Genomic DNA, 9,443 nt, shown 5'->3' on the forward strand with positions numbered 1-9,443 from the left:
CCCCCACCAGCTCTCCTCAGGGAACTGTTAAGCATTGGGAGAGCAGTTCAACTTACATGCTGAAAAGATTCATCTTTTTAAGACCTTTGTATGTGTTATGTCATTCTAGAGATTGGAGATGTTTATATATATATATATATATATATATATATATATACTGCTTTTTTGATTAAATATGATTTATTTGCATGTTTGACTTGAAACAAAGCACAGGAGTAGCATAAATTATATATGCAAACCATACAACTCGAGCCTCAAGTTTACATTGTGTGTGTGTGTGTGTGTGTGTGTGTGTGTGTGTGTGTGTGTGTGTGTGTGTGTGGTGAAAAGACATTATACCAGCCTTGTTTAAACAAACAGTAACAGTGGAACAATCTCTGTTTAATGATGCGCAGCGTCAACAGGAAAACAATGCTCACCAATAATCAGCACAATCAGCTTGTGGTAACCAGAAAAAAAGAGGAGTGAACCTTACATCATCCTAGTGGAGTTTTCTTTTTCTTTTTTTAATTTTTTTAAGTGTTGGGTGGGGTGGTGGGGTGTCATATTCTGACTCTGTCACCCTATAATCTGTTCTACTGCTTCTTTTGGTCTCTCTTTTTCCCTCTCTCTACCTCTGTCTGTCCTTTCTGTTTCTTTCTTTCTCTGTCACAATCCCTCTCTCTCCCTATGCTACGATCTAGGTTACTCGGTTTCCTAGCAGAGCACAGGGACCGGAGGAAGAGAAAAAAAAAAAAATACAGAAGGTCGAATCTATGAAGGACATCCTTGTTGAAGTGTGCAACCTTCTACTTCTCTGCAAATTACCCACACGCTGCGCATAGACTCAAAGCAGTGCTGTGGCTCTCGCTTCAGCTCAGCAAGGCTGCGACCATGACACATAATGCTGTTGGAGTGTCACAACTACAGGGAGAGGCAGAGTTCTTTAGAGTATTTAATGTAATTTTTAGTTTCCTTGCTTTTTAAAGTTGTTTTTTTTTCTCTTTGTGCCATTTATGCAGCCAAACTTAAAGATTTGTGTGCCCAGCGCAATGCAGAGTGAAGGGTCTGTTTTAATGATTTAATGGATACAAGTTGAGGCCCTCAGCACGCTGAACTTCACGTTAGAGAAGTAGAGATCACCAGCAGCTTCAGTATTTGCTTGTTATGACCGCAACTTCAAAAATAATCACTTCACATAATAGTTTCATTATGGCATCCACGTTTGCTGATGAAGCGAGACAAGGAAAAATAGTAAATTACACAACTTCCCTGTAGATCGTCCATGCATGCTGACTGAAGTACAACAAACGGACAAAAAAAGGAAATCATTTTATTTATCTCTTTCCATCAGCAAGTATGCAAAAAGAGATAATGACCCATAAGCAAGAGTGCATTTCCATAACCACCGAATTGATAGACATGCACAGATGCACACACACCTACGTGCTGAAAAGGGCGAAGCTGGTGAAGAAAAAGGAAGTGCACCGGTACCTCGTGGTTGCATGAGGGTTAGCCATGTTAGCGTTAGCCTGCGGCCCTAAATTGAGGCCAGCAGGGAGCATTTAATAAATGCTGTCAGAAGATCAAATTTAATTCTCCTCTCTTCACAGCCACCACTGCTGTAGGGTAGAGTGAAACAAATTGTCATCCGAGATTTCTAAATGAACAAAGCTTTTAATTAGGGTGATTAGAATGCTGTGGCAAAGAGAAAGAGTAGGGGATGGGGGGTGTGATGAAATCATCAGCACATCGTCTTCACCATGATGTCTGGTGTTGATACAGTGTGGGCTGGGGGATGAGCAGGGGCACATGACTACTGGGAAGTACGCTGTACTTGAACATAAGTAAGCATGGCCCATGGAGCAACGAGCCCTTAGCCTCGACCACACACACACACACACACACACACACACACACACACACACACACACAAACACAAATACACACACACACACACACACATACACACACACATTCACTGCCTTTCTCCCCCCACTGGAGAACATTGCTAACATCCTGAGACATTGTCATACTCGGCAGGGAGCATAATTGGGTGAATATGTCAGTGCTTTGTGTTCTTAGTGACATGACTCCCGGCTGTTCCTGTGGGGGCTGGGTACACTCATTGAAGGGTTTATATTGCAAATTCACTTCATTGGTTCATTGTTCATTACAGTGTTGTTTTTTTGCCCTTGTTGTATGGACATACTAGAAAAGCAGGGAATGTGCACCTTGATGTGCACTTGTGTGATCATTCATGTACGCGCACACGTGTGTGCTCATTTTCTGTTCCCGTCCCTTCAGGGTCAGCAGTTGGTTACACCTGGGTCCTGTGGCACACAGGGCAACATGTGAATTGAGACGGTGGTTTCCACTCGCTGGAAAACATGACCTGCGGCAGAGCTTTGTAAACGACATTACAATGGCTGGAAAGAGAGAGAGAGAGAGAGAGAGAGAGAGAGAGGAAGAAGTGAAACATTGTGGCAGTGTTGATAAAGTGAAACTCAAGTGAAGTTATTTGCGTTTAAACATCAGATGTGCGCATCACCACAATCTGCACCACTTCCATAATCAATACCTCATACTTTCTCACCCTCTTCTCCAACTGTTCACTCCGTTTCCACCTTGTACTGTGTCACCTCTATTAAGTTGATTCTTCATTTTTTTTGCTTTTCGCTATCATCTTTTCTATCTCTTCTTTATACTTGAATGCGTCCATTGCCCCTCCTTATGCTCATGCCATGGAAAGACTGAATGCACTAAATGGTGATTCATTCCAGCCTTTCCGGGGCCTCGACAAATTGTGGCCTATGCTTCTGCTTTTTCTTCTCTTCTCCTTTTTTTCTGATACGATTTTTTTCCAGCTTGGCACAAGGGCATGTGTGTGGCAAGTTTGTCATTACGCTCCTCTAAGTGTATTTGTTTATCACTCATGGGTGCCACTGTCACAACACAAAGCAGCTGACAATTGACAGGGAATACCTTTTTAACCACAGCGGCTACTCTTCCTCCTTTCACGTGTGCCCTCTTACTCGTCTGCCTTTGGCCCAGCAGCTGCAGCTTTACAGCTCTTGGCCTCCTTTCAAAGAGGGGAGTTGACACATTGTGTCAAGTTATTTTGTCCTTGGGGATGTCAGCAATGGGCTATGGAAAGACGGTTCTCACCTGTCTCCATGGTGGCTCTGAGGGATGGCTACCTGCCTCCTCTGATGGCCCAAGGCCCCTGTTTGCTGGTGCTGAGTGAGATGTGCAGCTGCCCACATGAAGGGCAGGGCTGTGTACTCCTCTACTTTTGTTTCCACTTCCTAATCATTACCTTATACTATCACCCTACAATTATCAAAACTCGCCATTAACAATAAAATGTCTGAATCTAAAAATGCATGGCTAAATTAATCACATACAATTTAACAGAATGTGTTTTACATTAACAACAGGACATGAAATAGGCAATACTTTTTTCCTTTTAAAATACAGCTGCATTTAGTAAATACTTACATTGCATTTTACATAAGAAGCTGACACATCATAAGTGATTGCAGTCGCACATCGAGCTTTCTTGTATTAGTACATCTCTTGTATGCATTTTAAAGATTCTCTGTCAATAAATACACTGTCTTAGTTTTTGGGAAGATGCAGCGATGGTGCTTCATTAATTGGTAGTAAAAAGTATGAAAATACTTTTGTTAACAAATCATTTTGATCTCATAAATTTCAATATCTCACATTTAGTCAAAAGTTAAAAATATCAAAAATAATATTTTTTTTATACTTTTCATTTTTTAACCCAGTTTCCCTGTCAGTTTTTTTTCACAATATCTTCTTTTGACTTATTAAAAACGTTTAGGTTTCTATGTTAAATGTAATTTAATTATACATTATGCATGGTTTATAAAGAGAAGCAATATACTTTCTGAATATGAAATACTTAGGCTCTCACTTAGAGATACCTAAATGTCGTATCTGCTTAATGTGGCCATATACTTGCATTATATATATAATTAGCAAAGTGTATTGCTTCTGTTTATTCACACTCATCATCTGCTGTTGCCGATTGTTTTTCGATTCCCAATTTCTGCTTTCTGAACAGAATGATTCAGGGAAGGAAGCACCTTTGGCACCTTTGATTGTCTGTGCCTGCTGATGTCATATCCTTCCGCTGAGCTGTCTATATGTACGTGTAGGTGTGTATGTGTGTGTGTGTGTGTGTATGTGTGTGGGTGTTTCTGTGTGTGTGTGTTTCCTGTCTTTCTGTCCTCTAAGACCCCGGGGCAGAGCTTGTTGGATTGAAGGATAAGAAAGGAAGCTGTCAGAGTCTCATTAGTATGAAAATCAATTGAGTATAAAGCTGAAGTATAAAGTTTTAAGTTGAGATATTGGTTGAACTTTTGTTGGCCAGAAATTTAGAGCTCATCTAATAACAATGTACTTTGTTCTATAATGTCAATCACACTCATCAGTGCTTGAACAGAGTGTATAAAACTTGTGCCAACCACAGACTGTTAGCTCACCTCCTCATCAATAGACTGGTGTCTCACTTCTAAGGCACATAGAAATTGAAAATAGAATACATGTAAAATTGTCCCTGTCTCACTAATGATACACCTAAATCCTGAGCTAATAGAGAGAGACAGGTGAAGACATATCCTCCAACACACACATAGGAGCACACACACACACACACCACAGCCTCTCAAATTCAAGTTTAGCTAGAGCGCTCACTGGGAAAATAAAAAGAGATGAACACATTATAAGATGATCCACCACTATCACTCTAATCCCCAGATGTACATGTTGCTAATCTCCTTAACATGTTAAATTAGCCCTAATATCTGCTAAGATTCAGAGCCATAGAGGCCCACCTACGCGTGGGCTACCGCCCAGGTTTAGGTCACTCTTCTCCCTCAGCACTCAAAAAAGATACCGACATTAGGGTGGGGATGGTGGGGGCTGAGGGAAGTAGCAGTGATAGCCATTCGTCACCCTGCCTATCTCGCTCTGACAGATGGGGAGTGCAGCATGCCACATAGAGGAGTCACTGCCTGTAATGACATTAGAGGCACAATGAGACCTGATACACATTTTTTCTGTTCCCAGCCTGCCTGGCCATCGACTCGCTCCTTTGCTTGATCCTTCCCCTCCTCTCATTTCTGCTGGTACATCTCCATCCATCCTGACAGGAGATAAAGTGCTGTGTACCACTCTTTCCAAATAAAGCACAAACACACATAAATGCGCTCACAAAGACACATCCACATGTATACCGGCACACACATATATTGCTATATCGAAAACACAATGGAGAAACCTCCAAAAATCTACACATCTGAAGAAAAAAAAAACGTGAATGTTCTCAAGGAAGAAAAAAATCTTCAACATGACAGAAATGCTCATGTAAAAATGGAGCACTGTGAGTGTGTACTGACATTCAGATTGTATTTGGAAAACCATATTAAAGTGCTTTTTTTCCTCCTCCTCTTCAAGGAAATGGGAGTTTATTTAAAAAAGAGAGAGCGTTTATTTAATGTACCATACACCTCCTAAAAGGTTTACTTACTGCAGTGTAATATGTTATTTTAAATCCTCACAACCACATTTCCTGGGAGGATAGGGGATACTGGCGTTATATATACATATATATATATATATATATATATATATTTTCTTTTTTTTATTTATTTTTTTTTTTTCAGGACACTTGCTATTACGAAATGTGTAGCAGATGTACCATAAGCCGAGGCTATACTTCTGAGGTGGGGTTTCTTGGAAAAACATCACCAATCCTGTCATGATAAATCCCCTTCCCCAATTTGCAATAACATGCAGAATTAGGATTTGAGAAAAATCAGCATTAGCAAAATTCTTTATATGCTGCATTTCAGTTTTGCCAGTTTCACTTGATTATTTCCTCACAATTCAATTCTCAAAACTTGTGTTCTTGGAACTAGGGTTCATGTACATTGCTTCTGCATTCTCTTAATTCACAAACAAAACTCTGCAGCTGTCTTTCAAAGTGACAAATTGGTTCCTATCATGAGTCAAGGTAAAATTTCTTTTTTTGTCACCGCACCCCCTTGATTCAAAGGAGTCGTCTTTAGTGTCTGTCCTCAAATAACAAAGGCACATTAACAAGCACCCTACAGACCGTCTATTAGAATGTGAAAAAGCTCCATGTGCTGTATATTAGTTTTTAGTGACTAAACACTTGGGAGAGAGGCGACCTAGAATCCAGCCTTGTGGTGCACTGAGTGTACATGTTCTCATCGTCCTCTCAGCTCCACTTGTGAGACTCAGAGAGAGAGAGAGAGAGAGAATGCTCATTAGATCTATGTGCTGAATCGCTGCTCCCTCTCTATCTCTCCCATCCTCCCCCAACTTTCATCTCTCTCTCTCTCTCTCTCTCTCTCTTTCTCTCTCTCTCTCTCTCTCTCCGTCCGTCCGTCTGCTTAACAGATGGGAGGGTCGTGGGTACAGCTTCCCCTCCCCCTGGAGAGGCCTGGTGCCTGTTCAAAAGATCCCTTTTTATTTTTCACTCCATTTCCCTCTCTTCTACCCATTTCTCTGTTTTCCTCTCTCTTTTCTCCTTCTCTTTCACTATCACCTCTCAAACTCAAAGCACAGAGAGTTTGGACCCAGCATATAAAACCAACAGAGGAGCAACCGTTGTCATTCTGTCTGCTTGGTGCCAGCATGCCCTCTGACCCTAGCAGTCGCTCGCTCCTGCCTCCTTATAGTTACCGGGCTAGTGTGAATGCAAGCGTACCATTAGTCATACTCCACAGAGGAGATAAAGAAACTCTTGTGTATTCTTCTTTTTCCACAGCTCATTCCTTCTTCCCCTACGCCTTACTTTGGGATTAGTAAATTGGCTTAATGTGCACAAGCTTGTTAGTTCTTTCTTCTATCTCGCTCTCTGTGTCTTGTTTCTTTCTCACCCTATTTGCCCTCTTGAGGTGAGGTGTTAATGTCAGTCCCCTGCGAAGAATTTCTCCTGGGGATTACTGCCCTGTGCCACTTGACCATGTTCACTAAGCTGTGCTTGTTTCTTGCATTTCCCTACATTTTGCCTTCTTGGCCTCATGGTGCTAAATTGGATGTAATCCGTTAAATTAACTGATGCTCTATCCACCACAAGGGAAGGAGAGGGAAGGCAGCCGGATGAGGAGGTGGGCACTCAAATCTTATCCAGAAGCTGCCTGGCACTCATATGGGACGGGGGCGGGTGTGAGGAAAAGTGTGGGGGGGGAGAGTTGGGGACGGAGGGAACTTGCCTCGTTGTGTAGGAGGAGGTAGAAGAGGCAAAAGTAAAGATAGGATGAAGAAGGAGGGGGTGGCTGAGGCGGGGAGGCGCCGACACGGGGCTAAGTGACAGCAGAGCCTCACCTCAGGGAGCGTTGGCTGGTGCTGGGAGCCAAAAGCAGGGATTAAATGTCCAGGACACGGGCTTAGTCTTAGCGTCAATGTTACATAAGGCCTAAGGTGCTGCCCGAGCGGTTGTTGACATTGAGAGGTTCAGCTCTGCTCAGTGGGCTGTGGAAGGATCGAGGAGGAGGTGAAGGCCAGGAGGCAGGGATCACAGAGGTAACGCCTTCTTCTTTGGAGCCATGCCCGGGCTGAGTAGTGTTGAGCACAAAGACTGGGAGGGGAGGATGCTGTCAGCATGTGATTGAAGTACGCCGGCTTGATTGATATCCTTGTCTGGCTGTCTTGTGCCAAGCGCCTTAGTGTTGCTTGTAATCCTAGTTTGTCTGACAACATCCTTCTTTGTTTTCTTCCATAGGGCAGCTCTTTGTTTTTCTGTCTATGGATGTGTGTGTTAGCGCAGAGCAATGCTAAAATGTTTTGGATAGCCTCTTTAGAGCTGCCACAGAGTTATTTTAGATCTTGTTATTATTATGATGGTGCAGTCCGGCTGTTGTCCTAACTGCCAAATGCTGCGTTTTTTATGTTTGTATCTCATTTCTTCCATAGGTGGGCGTATTATAAACCATCAACTCAGGAAGTCTTTTTGTCATGTATTTCATCATTGTTCATATTGTATTGTTTCATTTTCTTTTCCATTTTTGTCTGATGGAGGTTTTTGGCAGAGAATCTTACAGTATACACAATAACCGATGTGACGTTATTCCTTAAAAATGTAACATATTTACTAAATCTGTGTTATGCATATTGACTCCAAAGGCACACATCGTCACAATAGTGTCAGCCCTAACTAAACTAAACACTAATGTCCCCGAGATTTTTGAAAGAACCAAGGAGTTAGTACACAGTCTGTGTTTTCTGTTGCGCATAAAAAGATCTACAGTTTTGTACTGTACTGCTACAGGCCTCCGTCTGTCACTACAAGAGACACAGTATCCCTGGATGTCCCTATTACGCACTTTCATTATCAATGTCCTACTCTCTAGTACAGAGAGGTCAAGTGCATCGCAATGTTCTGGGCTCACCTCAGGGGTTTAGAGCTTTCTTATGCTTTCTCATGCACGTTATTCAATAAATACATGGATTCAGGTTAGGGGAAGATAACAAAAAAGGAAAGAAGGGGAAAGGAAGTGCATTACAATGTGCATGTATGTGTGCGGGAATGTGTAAAGGAGAGAATATGAGGCAGTGAGGAAAAGAGCAAGGGTGTATGAGAGAAGAGAGAGTGATCGAGAGAGAGACTGAGACTGACATGTCTTTTGGTGAAGCGGTGTCGTCTTCCACATCAATGTCTGATGCTTGTGCTGCCAGGTGCCGGAAATCTGGTTCAGAAAGGAGAGAAGAGAGAAGAAGGGGAAAGTAGAGAAAAAAAGGCAGGGTAGATGGAGGAATATTTTTTTTATTTTTTTTATGTGACGGCGCTGACAGCTCCCCTGCATTGCACTGAGCTTAAATAATGGGATGCTCATTTGCATAACGAGGGACGTTATCACCTCTACTGTCAAAAGAAAACACAACAACAGTTCTTCTGCTCCTCCCTGAGATAGATTGGGTTGGCCTACTTTAGCACTCTGGAGAGATGCACTGGAGCTCTGGTTTAGCCAAGCTCACACACTCACTCACACATTCACTCACACACACACACACCCATGCACGCACACATGGACACACAGTCACTGTCACGCAAACTTTTTGGAGCGCAGCTCTTTTCTTCGCACATGCTGTCCAGCTCATCAGCTGCTGGCCTCCACTCATCGAACACAGGTACACACACTAGCCAATGTACAAGTGCATTTGTTCAGATGCTCTCACTGACATGCAATGTCTCCAGATGGATTAAGTTCATGTTGGAATTTTGTTGAAACGTCCTTTCGGCGTTTTTCAAAAGATCACTCTTGGCACTTTTTGTTCTTTCCTTCTTCTTTTGTTTTTTGGGCTTTGTTTTGCCAGAATCTGGCAAGACTGAGCTTGATTTTTACATCTGTATTCTATCCTACGCCTCATGTCTGCCATTTTGGAAAAAAGCTGCAGATAGAGAA

The 9,443-nt window shown here is 42.4% G+C and overlaps 1 protein-coding gene across 11 annotated transcripts in view; it reads left to right on the top strand.

Annotated features, from left to right (window-relative positions):
- The window catches only part of mef2cb (myocyte enhancer factor 2cb), a 73,611-nt gene that overhangs the window by 21,923 nt on the left and 42,245 nt on the right, over window positions 1-9,443 (top strand). The window lies entirely within an intron of this gene.

This window comes from Etheostoma spectabile, chromosome 5 (assembly GCF_008692095.1).
Source record: "Etheostoma spectabile isolate EspeVRDwgs_2016 chromosome 5, UIUC_Espe_1.0, whole genome shotgun sequence".
Lineage (NCBI taxonomy): Eukaryota > Metazoa > Chordata > Actinopteri > Perciformes > Percidae > Etheostoma > Etheostoma spectabile.